The sequence below is a fragment of the Choloepus didactylus genome, chromosome 24 (genome assembly GCF_015220235.1).
Source record: "Choloepus didactylus isolate mChoDid1 chromosome 24, mChoDid1.pri, whole genome shotgun sequence".
NCBI classification, from domain to species: Eukaryota; Metazoa; Chordata; class Mammalia; order Pilosa; family Megalonychidae; genus Choloepus; species Choloepus didactylus.
The window spans coordinates 15349202-15374680 of record NC_051330.1 but is presented as its reverse complement, the minus strand read 5'-3'; the positions used below and the strand labels follow the sequence as shown (position 1 = coordinate 15374680).

General features: G+C 36.8%; 1 protein-coding gene across 4 annotated transcripts in view; it reads right to left on the bottom strand.

Moving 5' to 3' along the window:
• Positions 1-25479, bottom strand: part of PRKN (parkin RBR E3 ubiquitin protein ligase) — a 1621201-nt gene that overhangs the window by 542651 nt on the left and 1053071 nt on the right. The window lies entirely within an intron of this gene.

Here is a 25479-nt window from a genome sequence, read left to right as displayed (position 1 = left end):
CTGCTTTCACAAAATGATTCAGAACATACAATTTTATTAAAAATATTTTAAAAGATTATTAATCACACTCTGCTATTGAGGAAGTTGTCCTGCTGGGCATCCATCTTTGCTACCCTGATGGGAACTTCCAAGAGTGGAGGGTTTGAGTGTCTCCTCACATCAGGTATAAGGACTAGGGTTTTGACAGTATTTTGCACATACTGGGATGCTGAGAAAGTTTTTGGCAGTTTGGGATAAAGATAACAGAATGAATATTTTCCCCATCAAAACGTATGAATAAATGATATTTCACAGAAATAGGAATTTTAATTACCAAAAAAAATAAGTGATTCTCGATTTGCAAAAATTATATTGGCTTGTTCTTTAGTTGGCTAATCTTTCCTTTCCCTCTGCTTTGATTTTTTCCCCAAGAAGAGCCCATTGGGTTGCACTGCTCTCCATAAATCCTGTGGGATTCGAGTTTAGACAATCACTGTAGCTGCCAAGGTTGAGAGGAAGATGGGTCTTTTCACCTCACCCACCTGACTGAAAGGAAAGACATTTATCAAGGGAACAAGACTGAATATTTCTGAACAAATTCCTGGAAGAATTGTTTTTAATATTTTATATTATTCTGTATTTCACATTAATAAAGTAATCATAACAGTTATAGATGCTCACAGTTAAAAACAAACAGAAAAAAAAGAGAGATTTTTCTGAAGAGTTAGTTTGCCTTTCTTCTGTTGGAATATTCTTTTGAGGTTTGAACCCAGCACTGTCCTCATGGAAGGGGTGAGGGGGCAATTTTGCCCCCTATTGTGATGATACACAGGTTCTAGGGGTGGCCACATCACTCTGTGTATGAGGTAAAACCATCTTGTGAGTTTCCAGCTACACTATTCTTCACAAAATAAATAGGTCAAGCCATGCGTGACCTAACAGCAGGAAACTAGTTTGGATAATAAAGGATCCACAATAATGCATACTGAACACACCTTCTTCACACATTGTCCCCTCCCTGGCAAGGAAAAAAGAAAAAAACAACGTAGAATTCTAGTCGGTATGCATTAAACCAATATAAAGTCAACCTCAGATACATAGTTGTTTACTTAGATGTGTATGTAAAGCCTCTGAAATAATTCTAACATTCAAAAATGCAAGATGAATAGAGTCAACAGAAGGAATTAATTAACATAGGGCAATTATTCTTCCCTTGTACAACTCTTCCTGTGAAATATAATTTCTGTGGCTATTGTAATTCTCATATTCAACTTAATCAAGCATCTGAGAAACTGAATCATTGCTCTTTAAATTAAGAATGCTTAATAATTATTCATGGTGACTTTTGTACTTTTCTATATACTCAGACCTCTTGACTCTGATAACACCACACAGTAACACCAAAAGAAAAACACAGCTTTACATAAAACCATAGGTCAAAAATAATTAAAGGAAAAAGAGTCTACTTCTTAAGAAATTCTATGACTATAATTCTTCTCTCTTAAGAAGTAGAAAAAAATTGTAACTACGATTTGTTCTGTATGTGTATGTGTAAAGTAATAGTTAAACTAATGGCACTTTTAAGTGAAACTGTTATTATGCCTGGTTATTATAATTTGGAAATATGTCTCCATGTTAAAGAGTAACCAATTAAAAAAGTCCTGCAATTTTACATTTTATACTTGGATAACATTTCTCATTCCTTATTTCGTTTAATCCAGTTTAAAAGGCCAACACAGTGTTTGTTAATCAGACTAACTGAAATGTGCAAATTGGATGTGGTATGTGTCAAAAGTAGCTTGTGATGGAAAATAAAGTAGTAAAATGTGAAAATTAAAAAAAAAAAAGTGGAATATTCTCAAGGCAAAACTTATGAAAACTTTACCACAAGGCATGTGTATTCTGTTATATTTTCTTATTGGGGATATTAGAAGAAATGGAGCTTTATCTGGGGTGACAGGAACTGTGCACAACTAATGGTCACACTGAGATTGTGTATCACATTAGTGGACAGAATCCATCTGGTGCAGCCTGACAGGCAAATAGTGTGGGCTAGTGGGAAAGCCAACCACATGATCACTATCCTTCCCAGTACTTGTAAATCTTTCTTAATATTGAAAATAATAAATAATTTTCACTTATTTTTATGGAGAGCTTATACACACACACACACTCACACACCACAGACAAATGTTACTTCAGAGTGTGTTGCAATGATCACTTCAGCCAATGAGAAAACAATTATATATATATACCATAATTCATCAGTTTATAAGTGCTGATATTGACAGTTAACAGTTAAGCTGCAATAGTATATAGTAACTGTTGGCATCTTTAAACATTTAATCATTTAAAAGATAGGAAAATATTTTATTCATGTAACATTATGCATTCACTTTTTTTGAATTTAAGAGTAGGCATTAAAGGTTTTAAAAGAATTGTGTTTCCTGAAATAACTGTGCATTTTGAATGTTTGTTTTACTGAAACAAAGACTTAAAGGTTTTAGGAAGTATGAAGGTGGTTGGTCCATGTAAAGAACCCTGAGAAAACTACTGAAGAAACGCTAATGATAAATTAGAGGATGAATGGAATGGACTGTACATCAGAGCTTAGATTTTACAAAGAGGGATGGAGATTGTTGGCGACTGGGAAGTGCCCCGTGGTGAGAGGACGCCTGGCTGGGGCCTGAGGGCGTCTCTAGGAGCTGAGAGGGACCCCTGGCTGCGAGCCAGCAGGAAAGCAGAGACCCCAGCCCTGTGACCTGCAAGCCACTGAAGTCTGCCCAGAACCTAAAAGGAGCCTGCAAGAGCGTCCTGAGCCTCAGTGATAGATATCACAGCCCTGACCCAGCTAATGGTAGCCTAGACTCCTGACGCCTCAAAACTGTGAGATAAATTGTGTTGATTCAAGCCTCCAATTTCGTGGTAAATTGTTATGCAGCAGTAGAAAACTAATACAATGACCAATTTCCCTAAAAAGTAGGGAAAAGCTTGGCACAGCTGGGTTTTTCAAGCTAAAGTTAAAAAAAAAAATTGCTTCTTTCACTTGTTTAACTCAATTCCTAGACTATAAACTTTCCACAATATGAGCTTTTCCACAAATCTCCATAAATTGACTACGCCTTGCAAGGCAATGATAAAATAATTGAGAAGTGGGACCCTACTGAATAAAGTATTTACACTGTTCATTATTCATTTATTTTAACATGTTCCATAGTTTTACCAAATTGTCACAGGTTCCCTTCCTATTTGCCTATGTCATCAGAATGATGACACACCTAATAGAAATAAATATTAATAGTGTGGATATTTATGTCACCAATAATATTTTCCTTTGAGAGCAGTTACATATTAATTAAACACAGGCTTGCAAATAGTCCTGCTTAGACACAGTATTTCCTTTTGGCAATGCAATGCAATTTTCTATCAAAAAATTTAAGAAAATACAGATAAGCACAAAGAAGGAAACAGAATTTACCCAGAGAGACATGTTCAGTTTCAGCCTCTTCTTCCTTTTAGTGTGTATTCTCCAGCTCTCTTTCTCCTTTTTTACATAAGGATTTGAAGCATGAGATCATATAATTCTATTTTTTACATAAGGATTTGAAGCATGAGATCATATAATTCTATTTTTTACATAAGGATTTGAAGCATGAGATCATATAATTCTATTTTTTACATAAGGATTTGAAGCATGAGATCATATAATTCTATTTTGTACCCTTCTTTTTTGATTTCTCTTTTTACAAAATTTTTTTCTCAGTAGATATTTCTTGAACACAAACCACAAGGTACTTTTCTCTGAGGGATGGTTTTATTCTTCAGCAGTAATTTCAGAACATCAGGCTTTCTTAAAATCGATGCCAAATCTCTCCAAAAGAAACTTGATGATCTAGAGAGTTACTCAAAATTAATATCCTAGTCACAAGACTATGGGCATTAAGAACAAATAACATAATGCATCATTATTTTGCCACAGAATATAATATATATTTGCCTGTAATAAATCAAGTACCTATTGTCATATTTTTTGTGTGTATCTGTTATTAGTGCTGTGTCCCATGCTCAGAAATTCTTTATTGTATGGATGGATGCAACTACACCATGGGGTGCCTAGTAACAGGAGATCTTCGTCCAGGGTTACAAATATTCATGTCACTAAATGACATCATCAGGTTTGTCAGATGTACAAGTTGAAACAGTAATCTCTAAGAGCTAATAATATTAAGATAAATAAAGAGAATGGATAATAAAACAGATTAGAAGATTAACTTTATACAAATAAAGAATTTCAGCAACTGATTAGCTCAATCTTCCGACTTCACAAGTAAGTAAAACTTTTCCGACGTGGTGACGGAATGGCTTCAGCTTACACAGATGCTAGAAGCAGAGTTATAACCACAAATCATAGGTACTGACTTCAGTGCAAGATCTGTATTGCGTTAGCAATTCAATCAAATGCCTATGTGTGCAGTGGCTTTTCCTGCAGAGGTTAGCATGGGGCAAGATGGGGAATCCACAGATGAGCAAGATTTGAAGATTTCACTGGGGTGCTTATTACTTAATTGGAGCTATCAAGCACTGTTTATACCTGGTAATTAGGTAATGATTGCAGAGGGGAACAAGAGAAGAGCATCTTGGAGGCTGTGACATTGAACCCAGGGGGTTACAGGGATGTACAGGACATGGAGGTGTCTGAGTTATAGAGAGGAAATGGGCAGGTGACCCAGCTACTGGGGGACAGCACAGAGAGGGACAGAACTTCTACAGAGAGGATTAAAAAGAGCAATAACAAAATAGCATTGACAAGGTGAGCAGAGTGCTCTGAACTAATGAGAGAGGAACTCAGGTAGTCAATGAAGAAATCTAGGCTGATGTGATGCTAGATTTCAGGAGCAACGTAAAGTCCCAGTAGGTTTGAACAGAGATTAAATGTGGAGAAAATTGTGTCTTGATTAGCAGAGGGACAGAGCAGAAGGATTGGGAAAAAGGAAATTCATTCTGAGGTTCCTGTAGAATTTAGGAACAAAGTAAGGTAGGTGTGTTGGCTACAGAGCTAGAACAGAAAACAAATAAACAAAACACAACCAAAAAAATAATAAGACAAAAGCATAACAAATAGGGTTAAAGAAAGAACCAAAAGTTTTAATTTGGGGTCTTGTCATTCCCAAGTTTATTTTCAAGCTACAAATGAGAAAGTTTTGGATTACCATCACATAATTGTTGTGCAATTGAAGTTTCTATGATGATGGGAATGATTTTTTATGTGCTTTTTCTAATATGGTACCCATTAGACATAGATAAATTGTTTTGTTATCACAAGGAACTGAATTTTATTTTTTACCATTTTACTTGATTTAAATTTAAATAAACACATTCAGCCAGTGGTTACATTTTGGACAAGGCAAATAATGAGTTCAGTTTACTATAGAGGCATTAAATGAAAGCCTAAAGAAAAGAATAAAACTCTACTAGTAATATTCTTTTATATCTGCTCTAGTCTAGATCACAATTGTCCCACACCATTCTGGCACCAAGAAATTCTATTGTTATTTCAAAAGGGATTTATTTACTTGTCCATTCATCCCTGCAACATTCTAAAAAGGTTTTGTGACAGTCAAGAAAAGATACACAAGTACAACAACATTAAAGTAGATATACAGAAAAATTGGGGGCAGTATGAAATGCTGAAATAGCACAAGCAAAGCAAAAAAGACAAAGGACACAGAAATATATGTCATAAAATATTACAATTGCTAAAGATATCTTTGACTTTCCTGCTGGCCCCAGAACAAAGAGGAAACATCAAGATCTCTAACAGTTGTGGTAGACACAGCATAGAAAACATTACCTATAATTCAGAGTAATCAATGTTTTTTCTTACTACTGAAGTTTGACTGTCTTTGATCAAATCAAACAAATCAGAGGACCCAAGTAATATGGCTCTTTCTCTAAGCTTTTGAGCATTGGGTTGGCAGGCACCTGCTGCAGAGATGGAGAGGAAGAGGGAACTGGTTTCCAGCAAGGGCCATTGAGGCAGAGATGTAGAGAGAGAAGCACGTGCATGGAGACATGGAAGGAGTCTTTTGAGTCATTGGTTCCATGTTCCCTGAGACCCACATCTGTCCCCCGGCAACATGAGTGACCTCTGTCCTTATGATAATCCCCTCCTTCTCTTCATATGCTAGCTTCCTGTTCACCAGAGGAGTCTTAATTGGTACAGAGAGAAATTGCTTCCTTGAGTTTGCAGAGGAGACAGTGTTAGTGGGTGACAAACTCAATGACAGTCCCTACTATGAGAAATTATGTTCATGGTTCTTGCAATTGCCCTTCACTCTATGAGAGGCAAAATGCTTGAGTAAATTCAGCAAGAATTAATTCAGATTATCATTTCATTAGCATTCTCCAGATCCTTTTCACCTCCACAAAGTGAAAAGTGCACTATTACCCACGTTAAATTGAATGGAAATTAATTTTCTAGTTGTTTTTAGGATTGCATGATAATATTCATGCGTGTTTACAAGTTACAACCTCAAGGTCACCGTGCAACTACTGGATAAAACATCATTCACCACAACTGAAGCTTAACAATAAAAAGTACTGACATTTTATTTCTGTTTCTCATAAGTTATTTTGTTCCAATCCTCATCAGTCCTCTACTTCAGGCAGAAACCTAGGCAATACCTTCAATGCCTCCCTCTTGCCTACCTTCCTTCCATGGTGGGTCCATCATCAATCCTGTCCAGCATGACTTCCAAATAACTCTTGACTCAGTCTGTTTCTTTCCAGTTTCACCAGTACCAGCACCATCCCAGGGCAAATAAGCATCATCTCTAGTCCGTAGTGCTCTAATAACTCCTGCCTGGTCTTCCACCTCACTCTTGTACCTTTTCAGTCCCTTTTCCTTCTGTGGCTTGAAAGATCTCTTACATATGCAGATTAATCCTGTCACCTCCTATTTTAAACTTCAAGGTTCCAACTTCTTTTAAGATATAAAGAAAGACCAACGTGCTCACTGCAACCTCAGGTTGCAGGGTGGTTTGGCCCCCACCTACTTTCTGGTTTCTTTTCACCTTGATGAAGCCACTCGGGTCTCCTTTCCATTTCTCACACTTGCTTTGCTCCCTCCAATCTCAGGGTTTTATCTCACGATGTTCCCATTGTTGGACTGTTTCTCCTAGCCTGCCTCACTTTCCCCATTTCTTCTACCTCTTATCTAAATCAGTAATTACATAGCCACAAGGGTGTTTAGGAAAGTCTGTACCTACCACCCCCTCCATTAAACTGTAAACTCTAGGAGGGGAACAAATTTATCTGTTTTGTGAACTGTTTCCCCTTAGAATCGCACAGAACATGGACTATAGTAGATACTATGTCTGTAAAATGGGGATAATCAGATCCAGCTTACCTCCTATTTTAAGAACATATTTTCTAAAATATTGGGTCCTATACAAACACATCTGACTTTACTCATATGATATAAAGCATACTTTACCTTTCAATAATATAACAATTTAACATTCCACTATTTCCCAACAATGTGCTACATGAATTTTTTTTTATGAAAATTAAGGTCTATTTCCAAGTTATTCTAAACACCTTGCATAATTTTTTTAAGAATTCAGTAGTTAAATTCAGTAGTTAATTTCATTTCAATATGAAAATAAAAACAGCAAACCTATGAGAGTGCTTTCCATAATATGAATAATTAATATTTGCAACTTAGAAATTTATATCCCTACAATGTACTTATAGTCTCATAAGGAAAATATACCCTTGAAACAATAGCTAAATGCCTTCAAGTCAAGGCACTTTGAATTAGGTCACTTAGGCACCAAAATAGCTTTGTAGTCTTTTCTAGTATAGCATGTCAAGCATTCTTAGGCACATATTTTATTGCCATCCAGAAAGTAACTGCAAATGTTCTTCTCTTATATCCAACATCCTTTAAAAACCAACTCTAGTGCTAAGCTCTGACAAATGTACCTCCTACCACCACAAGGCTTTCTTTGCAAGCACACAATTCACAATTATAAACAATTTTGTAAAATGCACACTATTTTCCCTGGAGACCAGATGCCTTAGAGTGGTTAAAAATGTAATTGGGTAATTTTCTGAAATGCTTATTATTTACTTGAGTCTCATTTTAATCTCACTGGTAAACAGTATATCCCTGTTAACAGTTATCATCCCCAATAATCTTCCACAATTTTTAGTGTTCTTCTAACATTCCTATAAGCACATATTACCTGGGGCAATGGATCTTGAAAAACAGAAGCTACCCGAGCTTTTCTATATTAAAGGTATGGTGAAAAATGCATTTCTATATTAAAGGTATAGTGAAAAATGCAATCAGGACTTGTAAACTTTCTAATGACTTGGAGCATGTCTTATTGGTTGCAAACCTCATTATTGGCTTTACAGCTGTTTTCCTATCTTGCCTTATTTTATTTTTGTATTAGAAGGAAGAATGACAAAATTGCAGCCTACAGGTTTGCTCTGAAAAATAAAGTTTGAATTTGACTGATGTTGATTTATACCCAGTGTGCTATACTTAGCATGAATATACAGTTAAGCATACTTTACAGGCAATTTATCTTCCTATTCATAAGATGGTAGCTGGGTAACACACTCTAAAACAATACCCAACTCCTGAAATGGCACCGACTAAAGTGGAGTACTAGGTAAATACATTCCGATGATGGTGGTAGTATTCACACAACAAAAGATCTTACTGGCCCTCAAACCAACATCTTTTACTACGTGCATAATTAAATATGTACAATAAAAACTTACCAAGATCACTGATTTAACTGAAGTGAATAATAGAAAGTCAACTATCTCTAATTGAAATAAGCATGTTCAAATTAAAACAGGAAGTATGAGATTTAAATGAAAAATTGCTTTGATTTGTGTTAGAGGGTGTGGGGCCTAAAATTCTTTTACTTCTAGGCCATAACAAAAATACTGTTAACATCATCTTTTAATAGTGGTGAACCCAAGTCTCCCCTACCTGTCTACCAGTGTCAACTATAGACAACCATTCAAATCTTGCCCTTGTCATTTTGTAATTAGGCTATTTTAACTCACAATATACAATGGGTATTATGTAGTTCTCTTATTTTACTCTTCCAAAAATTACAATATATAGACAAACTGAAATCATTTTTAAACAAAGTTTCTGCTTGTCTTTGAGACTACAGAACTCCCTATTTTGCTTGGCAGGACCTTGGGAAAATATTGAAATGGGACTCTTCGTAAATATAATAGATACAATTTATACATACTGTGTCTGACTACACATTTTTTTTCAATGTAACAGAATCCTTGATATCCCATATGGACCATGCCTTCCCAAGGTTCCATGGAACACAGTTGGATAACCATTGATCTGATGATGCCATCATAGAAACTGAGATGCCATTATCTTTTGCATCTCTATCAGTAGGCACTCTCTTTTTGTTTGATTGTGTCTACTTACTTTCACACTAACAAATTTCATGGAAGTTATCCTTGTTTTATGGACCAAAGTCAAGGATCATAGCATGTTTGAGGTGGAAGAGGCCCTGGAGATCAAATGAGTTTCATGAATAAAAAGATGGAATGTAAAACTTAGCTTTGGAATCAGGCAGACCTATGATTGCATTTGGCTTCTGAGAGCCTTAGTTTGCTCACTTGCAAAATGAGATTATTATCAGCCACACAGAATCATGGTGAAGCTTAAATAAGATAATGTATGCAATAGGTAGCCTGGTATCCAGTGGCTGGTAGATAGTTTGATCACATACACTCCTTGTTTAGTTAATGGAGCATTTCTAGAATAGAAGTCTAATTCGAGGATACAAGTTAACTAATGGGTACATCTCATTGCAGGTCCTGAAGAACAAACTTTCAGGCCATTTCCTTAGAAGCAGCTGCATGGTAGAATGGAGAACACTCAGAGACAGAGTTGAATCACTAAGGGTAGAGCAGAAGATTTATTTAGAAATTATAACACAGAGGAAAAAGTAACCACTGTTAAAAGTTATTGTTAATTTAGGCTACTTAAATACTTTTGACTATACTTCTCTAAAGGTAACTGTTCCAAATGACAGTTATGAGGCTGTCCTGGCTTGGGGGTGGGGTTAATAAAAGTATCAGTCTTCTGAACTTTGCAGGATGGATGTGGCACCCCAACTCCCAAATGTGATTGTGTGGGAGCCCCCTCCAGGAATAGATCCAAAGAGCTTCCATGTTCTTGCTATCATGGGTAATGGCATTCCTGAAAATGAAGTCTATATCTGATTTATGTTCTGTTAATTAAGGTGTATTACAAACTTAAATGTTTTATTAAAATTTTAAAAATGACTTAAAAATGAATGGATGGTTTTGCTTTTCTACTTTGTTCACATCTAGTGTACTCTATTACTTTTTTCTGCAGAATAAAACATGAATTATGTTTACAAAAGAAGGGTGTAGGAGTTTCTGGTATTTTAAATGATTAAACAGTAAAGTACAATTCTACAGGAAGTTTCCCTGGAGGTCCTTAAAAATTGGACTGATTTTTACCTGTCTTGGATGGTGTGCTAGTTTGCATATATTATGTCTCCAGAAAAGCCATGCTCTTTAATGCAATCTTGTGGGGGCAGAATTATTAGTCTTGATTAGGCTGTGACCTTTTGATTGAATGTTTCCATGGAGATGTGGCCCAGTCAACTGTGAGTGAGAACTCTGATTAAATTATTTCCATTGAGAGGAGACCAAGAAGATGGCAGCATAGAGAGGAGTAGAAGTTAGTTAGTCCCCCTGGAACAACAAATAAATAACCAGGATAAACTATTAAATAAACTGGAATAACTGCTGGGGGACAACCATGACTGTCCACACATTGTACACCAACCTGGATTAGGAGGAATGCCTGAGATCGCAGCATAAAATCTAAGTAAAAACTGCAGACCCGAGCCAGGAGCCCCCTTGCCCAACATCCCAAACTTCAAAACCTGACTGTGGAAGAAAGCAGCACTCTCTAAACAAGCAAATACACCTCAGTCCAACTCCAACTGGGGTTTTAATTAACAAATGTGGCCTGCTCAATACAAGCAGACAGAGGCTTTTAGTGACAACTGACCTTAAAGAACCAGAAGACTCCTCTGTCCCAGGAGGGTGAGCCCAGAAGATGAGGTGCTATCTCTTGCAGATGAGTGAAACTGGGGGGCTGTGTACTGGCTCTGAAAGGGGGCCTTCTGTCCCTCTTTCTCTCTCTCAACCTGAACAGCTCAGAGGAAAGGGCCACAGCCATTTTCAGTTCACAGTGCTCTGACCCAGACAGGGGTGGAGATGGCAGAGTCAGAGAGACAATGAACCTATTTAAATGCCGATGATAAATCCCTAGGGAGTGTATCTTCCCTAAGAGGAAGGAGGTGGTGCCCAGCTCTACTACCCACCTTCAGTCAGAACCAGACCCCAGATCCTGGGGGAAAACAGCCAAAACAGAAACTAAGGGGGCCACACATCCTTACACCATTCAGGAGCAACAGGCTGACAGGTGCCACCTGCTGGGCAGGCTAGGAAAACCCCAGCAACTAGAGGCTGCACAGGATGTGTCAATATTCTAAGACATACATTCAGAGAAACCTGATACTGAATATTGCCACCTTCTGAGACCTGTGCCTGTTCTGGTCTGGGAAAACCTGATTGGGGTAACCAAGGAAAACAGATGCCTAGAAAACAGAAAACTACAGCCTACACTAAGAAAAATGAAAATATGTCCCAGTCAAAGAAACAAAGTTACACTTCAACTAAGTTACAGGAATTGAAACAATTAATGCTAAATCAATTTAAAAAGTTTAGAGAAGATACGGGAAAAGAGATGAAGGGTGTAAGGAAAACACTGGGTGAACATCAGTTAGAAATTGAAAGTTTGAAAAAACAACTGGCAGAATCTATGGAAATGAAAGGCACAACACAAGAGATGAAAGACACAATGGAGACATACAACAGCAGACCTCAAGAGGCAGAAGAAAAAACTCAGGAACTGGAGAACAAGGCACTTAAACCCCTACACACAAAAGAAAAGATAGTGAAAAGGATGGAAAAATATGAGCAACATCTCAGGGAATGAAAGACAACATGAAGTGCATGAAAGGAGAAAGAAGGGAAAAGGGGCAGAAGCAAAAATAGAGGAAATAATCAATGAAAACTTTCCATCTCTTGTGAAAAACATAAAATTACAGATCCAAGAAGTGTAGCATACCCCAAACAGAATAGATCTGAATAGGCCTATGCCAAGACATGTAATAATAAGATTATCAATCCTCAAAGACAAAGAGAATCCTGAAAGCAGCAAGAGAAAAGGATTCCATCACATACAAAGGAAGCCTAATAAGACTATGTGTGGATCTCTCAGTAGAAACCATGGAGGTAAGAAGGAAGTGGTGTGATATATTCAAGATTCTGAAAAAGAAAAATCACCAACCAAGAATCCTATATCTGGCAAAACTGTCCTTCAAAAATGAGGGAGGGTTTAAAATATTCTGACAAACAGACAATGAGAGAGTTTGTGAACCAGATACCTGCACTACAGAAAATACTAAAGGGAGCACTGCAGACAGATAGGAAAAGACATGAGTGAGGGGTTTGGAACACATTTTGGGTGATGGTAGCACAACAATGTAAGTACACTGAACAAAGATGACTGTGAGAATGGTTGAAAGTGGAAGGTTAGGAGCATGTGAGACACCAGAGGGAAAGAGGAAAGTTAAAGACTGGGACTTTATAACTCAGTGGAACCTAGAGTGCTCAACAATTGTGATAAAATGTACAAATATGTTTTTACATGAGGGAGAACAAATGAATGTCAACCTTGCAAGGTGTTAAAAATGGGGTGGTATTGGGGGAAAAATACCATCAATGCAAACCAGAGACTATAGTTAACAGAAACATTGTACTGTGCTTCCTTTAATGTAACACAGGCAATATACCAAAGCTAAATGCATATAAGAGGGGGACAAAAGGGAGGGGTATGGGACTCTTGGCATTGGTGATGTTGTCTGACTCATTATTCTACTTTAGTTTAATTCCATCTTTCCTTCTGTTGTTTTTTTGGCTGTCATGCTTTTTGTTTGTTTGTTTTCTCTTTCTTTTTTTCTTTTCCTTTGTCTCTCTACCTTCTTTGACTCCTCCTCCTTCTCTGTGGAAGAAATGGAGATGTCCTTATATAGATAGTGGTGATGGTGGTGAATATGTAAATACGTGACTATACAGGGAACCATCTGTTGTTTACTTAAGACAGAATGTATGGTGTGTGAACAAAACCATCTTTAAAAAATGGGTTGATGAAGAAACCTTGAGGACACTATAGTGAGTGAAATAAGTCAGACACATAAGGACAAATATTGCAAGGTCTCACTGATGTGAACTAATTATAAATATAAGTTACCAGGATATAGAATGAGGCTAAAGAATGGGGAGTGGTTGCTTATTATGAGCAGAATGTTCAACTACAGTGAACTTAAATGTTTGGAAATAGACAGAGGGGATGGTAGAATGTTGTGAGAATAACTAACAGTGCTGAATGGTGTGTGAATATGGTGGAAAAGGGAAGCTTAGAGTCACATATGTCACCAGAAGGAAAGTTGGAGGTTAAAAATGGCCATGCACGAAACAGTGAATTTCACAGTGGGCAATGTCTGTGATTAACTGTACAAATATTAGAAATCTCTTTCATGAACCAGAACAAATGTATGGCACTATAACTATAAGTTAATAGTAGAGGGGCATAAAGGGAAAAAGTATAACTATTGCAAGCTATATACTATAGTTAGTAGTATTTTAACTTACCTTCGTCAATAGTAACTAATGTACTATGCCAATACTATGAGTCAGTAATGGAGGGGGACTGGTTAGGGCTATGGGAGGATTTGAGTGTCCTTTTTTTGTCTTTATTTCTTTTCTGGAGTAATGAAAATGTTCTAAAAATTGAAAAAAAGTAATTGTGGTGATGGATGCACAGCTGTCTGATGGTATCATGGGCAACTGATTGTACACTTTGGATCTTTGGATACTTGTATGGCATGTGAACAACCTCAATTTAAATATATATATATATATATATATATATATATATTTCCATGGAGGTATAACCCTGCACATTCAGGGTGGGTCTTGATTGGTTCACTGAACTACTTAAGAGAGCTCAGGAGCCAACACAGATGCTGATGCCTGCAGACACTTGGGGATGGAGACAAAAAGACATTTGGAGATGCTAAGCTAAGAGATGAATGAAGCCCATAGTTTGCCCTGGAGAAACTACCAGAGGACACTCAGATGCTTAGAGAGAAACACCCTGGGAGAAAGACTCAAGAATGCACAGGAGCTGAGAGAGAGCAGCAAAGACAGAAGCACAGAGACATTTTGGAGAAAGCCATTTTGAAAAACAGTCTGGGAGCAAAGGACCAGCAGACACCAGCCACGTGCCTTCCCAGCTGACAGAGGTGTTCCAGACACCATCAGCTGTACTTCACGAAGGGATCCTCATGTTGATGCCTTAGTTTGGACACTTTTATGGCCTTAGAACTGTAAATTTGTAACCTAATAAATCCCCTTTATAAAAGCCAATCCATTTCTGGTGTTTTGCATAACGGCAGCTTTAGCAAACCGGAACAGATGGCTCATGTGCACGTGAACTCTCTGAAGTGAAGGTGGAACCACGTTAGTTTTGTCGAACTTCGGTCCATGATCCTTAGTGGGACAAGAAATCAGTGCACTGGGAAATAATGAACACAGTTTTAAAAATGAAATAGATGCAAACTAAAACTATCAGACTTGGTCACATGTAGTAGGAAAGTTTTGTTTTGTGTAAGTTTTTCAATTACATGTATGTGTGGACTCTATATAATTAAAGGTTCATGATGTAAAGTATATTTCTTTCTGTGAGTAGCAGTCATAAAAATATGAAATCCACTAGTCTAGGAAGAGTACTCTCCAAAATTTTTGTTAAGAACCACTATCATTTACAAAACAACAAAAAAAGTTGACTAGGTGTCATAATATTTATTTAATACAACTATTGCTACTAGAAATAGGAGTTGTAAAATTTTCTGCCTGCTCCATATTGGATGCTCTTCTCAATTCCTTTAGAATCTTGTGATTCAAATTTCAGACTAGACATTTTTTTTCACTATTATACTTGTTTATTGTCAAAAGACACATAAGGGGAATTGACTCATTACTTATTGATTGCCTATTCAGAATGTAAAATTTTTGAGATAGGACTTAAAAATCATATTAACAACCTAGTGAAAGCATCCTACTGATGCTTTAAGGGAAAGAAAAGAAACAATAAAGATGGTAGCCACTGTAACACAAGTAACATAAATATTGCTACATTTATCCCTTTCTTTAAAAGCCTTGTTTAGTAAATCTGGTTAACTAGAATGAACCTAATTTAAGAATTTCAACAAGAACTTATATCAACACACTTTGAAGTATTTGTTTTTCACAGTATTATAATTTATGTAATATTTTATACTTTTAAAAGTTAATGCCTGATTCACAGGAATTAGTTATTTCCATACTTTGTCAAGGTATTAATGTAGACAATGTCAAAAAGAAAACTAGATTTTCAATTTTTAGTCATGAAATCTTAATTAACCATAAGTTTGCAGCTTCAAGTTGCCAGCTTCAATTGTAAGTATCTGGAATATATTTCAAAGTTGGGGTATAAATGAGTGTTGGTGGCTGGGTGGCTGTCACATCCACTAGTGGTGGACCAGGAACTGCTTCAGTCATCTTTACAGACCATCTTATTTAATTTCCTATGATTAAAAAATAATTTTCATTTCAAAATGACAAAATCAGCTCCACATCTAATACAGCTGGTCTTGAATTTGAACTCAGTTATCATTTGACTACAAAGTCCACCTTTTGCCCCTGACTCTAGGGCTGTGATTGTGTAACCAAGTCTTCCACTTGAAAGCTGAGCTGCCCATAACCCAGAGGAACACCTTTCTGATGGAGATTCCAGGTGTCAGCCTAAATTCTTCTTCTCTCTACCCTAGACTCTACTTCTCAGCTCCCCTTGCAGGCAGGGATGGCCAGATGACCATCCTGGCCAATGAAGTGGAGAGATGTGGCCATTTCTGGGCTGGGGCTTAATAAAAAGCTGCATGTTTCATTTATAATTTCTTCATCTTCTGCCAGCTGAACCCTGGATATGGAGATCCGCTTTGACCCTGAAGATAATGGCAAGACCCAATGGCCTGGCAGAGCCAAAAGATAGAAACATCTCTTAAAAAATAATGACCCACCAACCTGAAACACCCATGCTGGGCAAGAATTAAAGCAATTGTGTGTGAGTCCCTACATTTTGGGCTGTATTTATTACAACAGTTTGGTCTCTACTATAACCAGACAAGACTTTTTAGAGGCCCCTGGCTCCTGTCCATCCATCCTGGGAAAACAAAAGGCTCAGACATGCTGCAAAGGCCATTCTAACCAATTCAATCTCAGAGAAGATTATCGTAGTGTGAATTTTACAAAAGACGGGAAAGATAAGCGCTTCCTCCCTGGAACATTTGCTTGTGAGCCCAGATATCAAAATGAGGTAATCAGAAGGCCCCTGTATTCTTCAGGCCCTGTGTTCCTCTACTACGGATGATGGAAAACCAGCCACGACCAGGTGTGGGGCGGGGGATGGACCAGGAACAGGCAGTAGCTTAAGGAAGACCAGGGAGTTACACTGCTGCGGGGCAGAAGCAGGCACAGGGTTTGCGCTCAACTGACCCTTGACTTGGGAGGTGCCAAGTATTTGACAACTATATCAGATCTAGAAGGTGGTCATGTATAAAAGTCCTGTTACACGTGCGCTGCAGGGAAGAGCCAGCACCGGCAGTGGAAGGGGGAGAGAAGAGAGGGGATTGAGAGATGATGTCAGACAAAATAACAACACTTCCTGGAACATTTTTCTTCTTCCCCCTTTCTGGGATCATGTTTATTGCCATTCATAAAATGTTCCTCTAGAAATATGTAATTCTAAGAGAGATGATTTCTAGTAATGGCTTGAGAAGTAGAAAATATAAGAAATATTAATATTTCCAAACTCTTGAGTAGAACCAGTAATAGAATATATAAAATGGCCTGGAAGCCATTCACATTTACTGGAAATAAATAATAAAATTACTTAGTTCAGGTATTAAAGATTTATTTCCATCTTGACTTTAGAATATTAGACCACTCCTCCTCTTGCTAAACTGGTATGTGTTTAATACATTAAAATGTTTCCCTGTCCTGCTCAGGAACCAAATGTCATCAACTCTCATGAGTATGTAAATCGACCCCTCTAAGCACATTATTAATTGTTTCAGAGATAGTTGGAGGTCACCAGCTCATAGCAATTTCTATGCATGAAGGCTCATTAATACAAGGCATCATGCAGTGGGGAAGAATAAAGTTTTATCACAGTTACCGCGTGTGTGTGTGTGTGTGTGTGTGTGTGTGTGTGTGTGTGTGTGCGTGTGTGTGTGTGTGTTTTCAGTGGCCCAAGTCACATAGAGTACTGAAGCACCAGCAGGCTCTTAATATATGCTTTTGGTGATGATGTTGATGATGGTGCAGGCACATAATCTGCAACTAGAAAAATTAAGAAAAACCCAAAGGAGAAGAAAGCCTATATAGAAAGTGTAGATTTAAAACCCACAGCAATTTCTGCCTCAAATGAACTTAAATTTTCTTGAGCTGGAAGCCAAATGACAAATGACCTGCTTGTTTCCAGAATAAAGATGTGACTGGCTGCTGACTTCTGTAGCTCATGAGATACATAAGCAGACATCTTGCTTCCTGAGAACCTAGACAGATGACACAGAGTGTGGTGCCCACTGTGTCTTTAAGGCTGTTTAATGCCAATTGTCTCTCTGGCTGCTGAAAGTCATATTCTGTTTAGGAGATTCTTTTCCACAGGATGAAGGCTGTGTAATAAACTGTAGGGCAAGCCATGGTGGACTCAGAAAACAAACGTGAAATTGCTGATAGGGGTACATAGAGTTACTGACAAATAATGAAGGATATTAAATGTTGCTGGTGAGTTGTGCTTTTTTAAATTCAAAATACATACACAAGATTCTAATTCTTAACCAATTGTGATTAAAAACTGATCTTCTTGTCCAACCAGCTCCTCATGGTAATCATTACAGATTGCTCTTATACCTCTTATTTTCAGCTCAAAATTTATCTGATGTAAAATATAATACAAAAACTATTTCTCACACCCAGTAAGAACTGAGATGAAGACGATGAATATCAACCTGGCACTAATCTATTGTAATGAACAAAATATATATAACAAAAATAAGAAAGAAAATGCTGAAGGTTGGAATAATGTGCATATGTATTCAGAGATTTGTGACTAGAGATATAAGTGGGATTTTGATGCTTCTGATGAGAGAAATTTGGCAAAATCTTTAAAAGCATCAATTTGAAAGCAAAAAGCAGGTAAATGTCTATATAATTTAGGGACAAATACATAAGTGGTGAAACTATGAAGAAACACTTATCACAACAGGATAGTAGATGCATCTAGACAAGAGGGTGAAGGTGGTGGCGGTGGTGGGTTCACCTGGAGAGCTTCTGGAATTGTATATATTAATTAATACATAATCAATTAATAATACATTAATATATAATAAATACTATATAATATATAATTATATATAATAAATATATTATTAATTAATATATAATTAATCTGGGTCATGGTTACAAAGGTTTCTTTAAACTATACAAATGTGTTTTAACTACTGTTGAATATGCATGATACGTCTCACAATAAATTTAAGAATGCATCAAACCATTTAAAATGATAGTCTTAAAGGTCAGTTACTATTCCGCTGATTGCTGTTACAATCCCTCAGCTTCAGGACATCCCCCTCTGTATCAATAAAGGAGAAAATACCAATTCAAAAACTGTGCTGCCTGCTAGGAAGGCGGCACATTTACAGAAGAAAGCCGACAGATGGTGCTTTGAACAGTTCTTGTCACTATCTTAAGCACTTGCAGGCCTCCTTCTAGACCTCTTTGGGTAAGTAATTAGGGTGCACTTGAAAAGTGCTTTGCTTTTACATTAACCAAAGGTAGAATGCTCTTTTAAGAGTTTGGAGCAGAAGTGGGTGGGAAGAAATTATTTTGCCATCTCTGCCAGCTTTTCAGAGCATTTCCATCTCGCTTGTAGTTTTTTTAAATGCTATTTTGCTTTTAAGCACTAATAAGGTATGGGAAAAAGACATGAAAGCCAGTTTGAAAGGAGAAAGGAACACAGAACCCAAGCAAGCAAGACTCTTAGGAATCTGGGGTGGAGTTTGCTTTGGACGTGGGGTGCCTCCGAAAGATGAGGGAAGCAATGTGGGGGTGCTGGTCCAAATAGGCTTAATGAATGACTTCATTTGTAATTCACTAAAGACGCACGGATGCATCAAATGAATATGAAATTACATTGTCCTCTAGGAAGTAGGATTTTCTAGGCAAGCATCTTCAACACCAAACAGATGACCATACAGGCAGGTCCTGGTGGATTTAGCTAGAATGAGCTCCTGAAGACCATCAGTTCTGTCCCACAGCTCTTTTTCTGGTTCCTGTCCCTGCACCAGTCACTCCTGATGATGAAGTTCCTTGACTGAGTGTGGTTCCTGTCGCAAGAGGGAGAGGGAAGCTGAAATGCCATTCGAGACATTTTATGTGTTCACCCTCCTATCTGACAGTGCCAGAGATGCTATGTGAGCACCTCCCTATTGCCTTTCCCCCCCAGGCACCCAACCAGAACCTATTTCCCACCCCGTGTCCCACCACCCTGTGGAGTTAGGAGGGGTCATATGGCTGAGTTCTGGAATAAGAATGTGGGGAAGAATCTATGTGCTCCATTTCCAGGCTTGGTTTCTAAAAAGTCCCCAGCTTAGTCCTCCAGGCTCTCTCTCTTCCTTGGCCAGACGAAGAGGATTTGGGGAGAACGCTGAGGCTGGGGTGATGGAGAGGCCACTAGAGGGTGGAAGTCTGGGCCCCTGAATGCTGGTGCAGAGCAGAGGCCCTCAAACAGCCAACCCTGACAGACCATGACATGAGTGGGAGCAAATCTCCATCTCATTAAGCCTCTGTGACTTCACTGCTGCTTCCGTTACAGAAGTTAGGCTGCTACCCTGACTCTACACTACCTCATTTCTCAGTATTCAAACATTATTACATGGCTCCTCAGGCTCTGAAAACACTAAATAATGAGATTCATGGAGAGGAGGAGTTTGTATGGATTGAGGGTGGGAGGTGAGGGTTAATTAGCTGCTTTTGCCACAAGGTATGGAAGAGAATCTAAAAGAGCACTGTGCAAACTGAAGATGTCTACGTCACATTACTTTTGAGTGGTAATTGTGCCGTTCTACTTGGATAATTCATCCTAGCTTGGGAGCATCAAAAAGTCCCTAAACAAAAGTAGACATACAACCATAAAGGAATTTCAAAGAACATATTTACCACCAATCCCCCCCAACACCATTTACAGCCTCCATGCCCTTAATGTCACAATATCAAGGAATGCGTTCAAGCTGTGGATTCCAGTACCTTTTGAGACTTGAACCTTGTCATTAAAAGGGATAGATGGCTTTAGTGAATAAAACACCTCTTGACTACATCAACAAATCTTGCTTTAATTTTCTTGGAAGAATTATAATAAAATAATAGCAATTAGTTGCCACAGGGGCCTGAAATACTTTGGCTAGGCATTTAAAACTGTGATGGTAGAAAGGTGATCAAAGGACACCTCCTGAGACAAATCGACAAGGTCCACACCACAGCTTCCAAAACCCAAAGCAACACCAGGCCTGACCTTGAAGTTCCATCACTTTATGTGGTTGTAACTGTTGAGGTTGGCCAGTAGCCTTCAGGACAGGGCTCTGTACAACAAGATGAGCAACACGCTCACGTTCTTTTAATAAAGGAACCTCTGAAGACTCTCTGGCAATCCATAAAGGTGGCCTTCCTATGCGTTTTTAGTCCCCTTTTGGGAGTAACAATTAATTTTGTTTTTCAACATTATTACATTTTATTTAGTAATTTTGTTTTCTACTTCTTGCCTCTCCAATTCAATTTTAAGATTCCTAGACATTGATCTGATCTTTTAATTAACTCCACCATGGGAGAAGACTGACATGAAAATAATATGGGTTCAAAAAATTCTTCCTGATAGTCTGCTGCTTCTTTAAAGTTTGATCTGCTCTGATTTTGTTTCCATACTATGACTATTTTATATTGTGTTCTTGTTCTATGTTCCTTGAAACAAGGCAAAATCTAATAAACCAAGGAGACAAATTGTTGGATGGATGGATAGATGATGAATGTGTGATAACTGAATTATATATTGAGTTATAGGAAACACCCAACCTCTAGTTAAAGAATATATATATATATATATATATATATATATATATATATATATATAATATGTATATATTCACACACACCTGTATATACTCACAATATACATACTGTTTGTATAACAACCAAAATAATGAGAGCTGAAATTTATTCTGTGCTTAAAATCTTCAGCATTTAAATGTAAAAGCACTTTATATGGTATTATTTTAATTAATGCACATAAAAACTAATGAAATAGGTGCTACTGTATTATCTCCATTTTACCTAAAATGAAACAGAGGCATAGAGAAGTTAAGTAACTCTCCATACAAAAAAGTTATGGAGTCTCAGAGCCAGAATTTGAGCTAGGTTTCTATGATGCTCTGTGCACACCTCAGAATGTGTGCAAAATGATTCACTGGTTTATAGGGGAAATATTAGGACTTACACACGTATTATCTAAAATATGAAAAAAAAATCAACTCCCACTAAGACTTAAAGTACAGACTGATGCCGATACCTTCTCAGGGTTGGTCTATCAGATCCAAAAGAAGCACATTGCAAAAGAGGTGTCCCTAGCAGAAAGTGGGAGCCACACGATGTAGACGGTTAGAGAGAAGAGCCCTTGTGGAAGACGTCTGTGCCCAGCTGAAAGAATTATGGGTGCACTACTTCATCTCAACTAAATCAACTCTGCTAAACCAGACAAATGGCTAAGCACATTCCTGCAAAGCAACCAATAATTAAAGGTTGCTCTAACAACGTAGTCATGAGAAAAAAGAGGTGCCATTATTCTAACAGTGACCCTCACCTAAAGTGCACAGTAGACCTGAGAAATGAACTAATGAGATTGTGAAGCCACTGCTATTAGCAACAAGTTTAAAAACGAAGTACCTAATAAATGGAGAGAGTATCTTTATTTTCATTTTTAGCAGTGATTAAAGACAATACAGGTTGGCTTTTACTAAATAAATAAAAACTCTACAATAGCACTTGAAAGCCTCTTTTCACATAATGTGGGGACATTTAGTTATAGCCATGGTAAATAAAATGGATGAAATAATTTATGATATACAATATGGTGACAAACTAAACTATTTCTGTATGTGTAATCACTTAAGGAGCTGAATGTAAAAACATTGTTGAAGATATGAAAAAACAAGCATTGGAATGAATTCTGTAATGTACACAGTTTGCTATACAGTGGAATTACTGTACAGTTGTGGTTACCTGCCAAGTCCTCTTTTAGTAATAAAATACACAAAGATGCAGCTTTGCATTTCTTCTTGTTATGTTTCAGAGAAGATCTATTCTCAATAGAAAGAGGCACTTTAAAAAATCAAAGCAAAGTTCTATGGAGTAATATGTTTGAATAGCCAGTAATGAGATGGCTGCATTTACAAAGAAATATTTAGGATTCCAAAGAAAATCTTCAAAGTGTGTTTAAAATTTTTTCATTCCCTGCCTCACCCAGCTGTTAAAACAAAGAGGTTGAACCCAGGAGTGCACAGAGATCTAAAAATGTTATTGACATAGTTAATTTAAAAATAAAACAAAAAAGTATAAACAAGATATTTAAAGGATGATTAAAATATAGAAGAACCCATACATTGCATTTTAATGAGATGGAACCCGACCATGCAAATATGTTGTTTCTCACAGAGATTGTTCTCCTATGGCAAAGAATTTGCAAAATCGAAGCTAATTTACATACATCCCTTATAAAAATACAAGTGCTGTATCTTTGCTAACCTTTCCAGTTATTGTTATTATTTGCTGTCAGTAGTGGGTTATGTAGAAAATGTTTTTGAAAAAATTAAATTTACTTAAGAAAACCTGATGGTTGAGGAAAAGAAATGCAAAAGGTTCATACGCATATGAGAAGATGCCCAATATAGTTCAAGATCAGAAAATAAATAAAATTACATGGAAATTACCATTTCCCAAATGTAAGATTGGAAAAAAAATCCAAAAGGTTTCCATTACTCTGTTGGTGCAGATTTGGAGGATCTACTGCTCTGTCACACATTGCTGGTGGGAATTAAAAGTGATGCGATCAATGGGGTGGATTTGGAAACAGTAAAATTAGATATGAATTTTCCCTTTGATGCAGTTACTATACTTTATGACACACTACAAAATATGAAAATACGTGTGCACCCACGTCTATTTGTTGCAGCAATATTAACATAAAAACAAAGAAACAAAGTGTTCATCAATAGGGGTAAAGTAAGTAAGGTATATCCACACAATGGATTTCAATGATGCCATATTAAGCAAAAAAAAAAAAAAGGTGAGAAATCTCTCTTTCCTAAAATGGAGTAATCTCCAGAATATAATGGATAATGTAGAGTGAAAGTAAATCAGGTAGAGAAATGTATCCACAGTATTTTACCTTTTGCTTAAGAAGTGGTGGTGATAGAAATCTTTATCCACATCCATATCCATCTACATAATCTATATTTGTTTACAAGATCTTTAAAAGGGAGACTTTTTTAAAGTTTTTTCTATAAGGGGAGAAAAGGGATATTGAGAATGCGGATAGAAGCTATAATCTTTAAATGTAACATTTTATAGCTTTGACTTTGCAATCATGTAAATATCTTGCATAATTATAAAAATGAAATAAACTTTAAAAGCAACTCCAAAAAAATAATAAACATTAATATATGTATGCCATTGGTGGCATAACTATACAGTGATTATACGTGATGCTTTCTCTTCATAGGGACATGCACTAATGACAAAACAACGGCAAAGAATCTTAACATTGCCATCAGTAATCATATGTTGCTAAAGTTGTAGGTATAGCAAAAACTGAAACAATTGTGAATGCATTAGGAGAAAAGGCAAATGAGTAATTATGCTGATATAACTTAGTAACAGGATTTTTGCCAAGGGGGAAAATGACAACAGATTACGATTAATGACACATTTCTTAGCTCCTTCAACAGGCCTAGAAAGAGTAACCCACCCGGTAACAACAAGCACACCGAGCACCAGGATTGTGACATCTAAACACGACTCCTGCTGAGAGGCACCAGGCTCCCAAGAGAAACATTTGATTCCAGATACTGGGCAAGAAATTACAAGGAAAGCCCAGGATATTCTGTTATACCAGAAAGCCTGGATATTGAGTACCAAGGGATCATTGTACTTTTTTCTTTATTAATTTTAATTTTGTATATCTTTGATATTTCCTATTATGAAAAAGGTAAAAAAATGAAAATAAAAGATGAGTAAAGAAATTAACTGATTTTTTAAACATTAACTTGAGTAAGAAGAGATTTTGAAAATGGATATTTTTACAAATGTTTGCATCATGATGTGGTTGGGGAAAAGAAGAGAATTTGCCAACAGAATTATCACATTAAAAACATTAGGAGCAGGATTTTCCAAACTGCATAGAAATCTTACAAATGGATGTTTCACTGGATTTTGAACTCTCATGTCAAAAATATAAACACAAAATGCCTTCCAATGAGTTTTCCTTCATAAATATTGATGCATAAATTACATGAAACTTAATTTAAAAAAACAATTTTGCATTATGGTAGATAGAATTGAAAACTGGCTATCATAACTTGTAAGTAATCAGTTCAATTAGCTTCTTCACTTTGGACCTGTGCATTATTCTGAGGCATATTTTTCAGCTATGATAGACATTAAAACTAAGTGTCAAAATAAAGTGAATTTAAAATCAGACCATTGGATCAAGGAATCACATAGTTTCAAACCACAATTTTCAAAATCAATGAAGCATATATTATCACATTGCAGACATAAAATATATACATAATCATAATAGAGTAGTGCAGGTAAAACATATTTTGTAATGTTAAAAGTTAAAAGAAATTTACAATATTAAAGATTTCAGTTTTGCCTTATTCTTCTTTAATTTCCTTTCCACATATATTATTTCATATATATCCAGTTGGTGTTAAAATTTTTTAATAAGAAGTGTGTACAATTTTTAAAATTTGGATAATACTGCTCTAAAGCCAGGGCAACAAATCTATAGCTTGCATAGTACAATCTGACCCACAGACATTTCTGTGTACCTTGGCTGAGATATATTTTAAGATCAATTTTCAATGCCTTCATGTAAGTTATGCATTTTTCTAGTTCAATGCG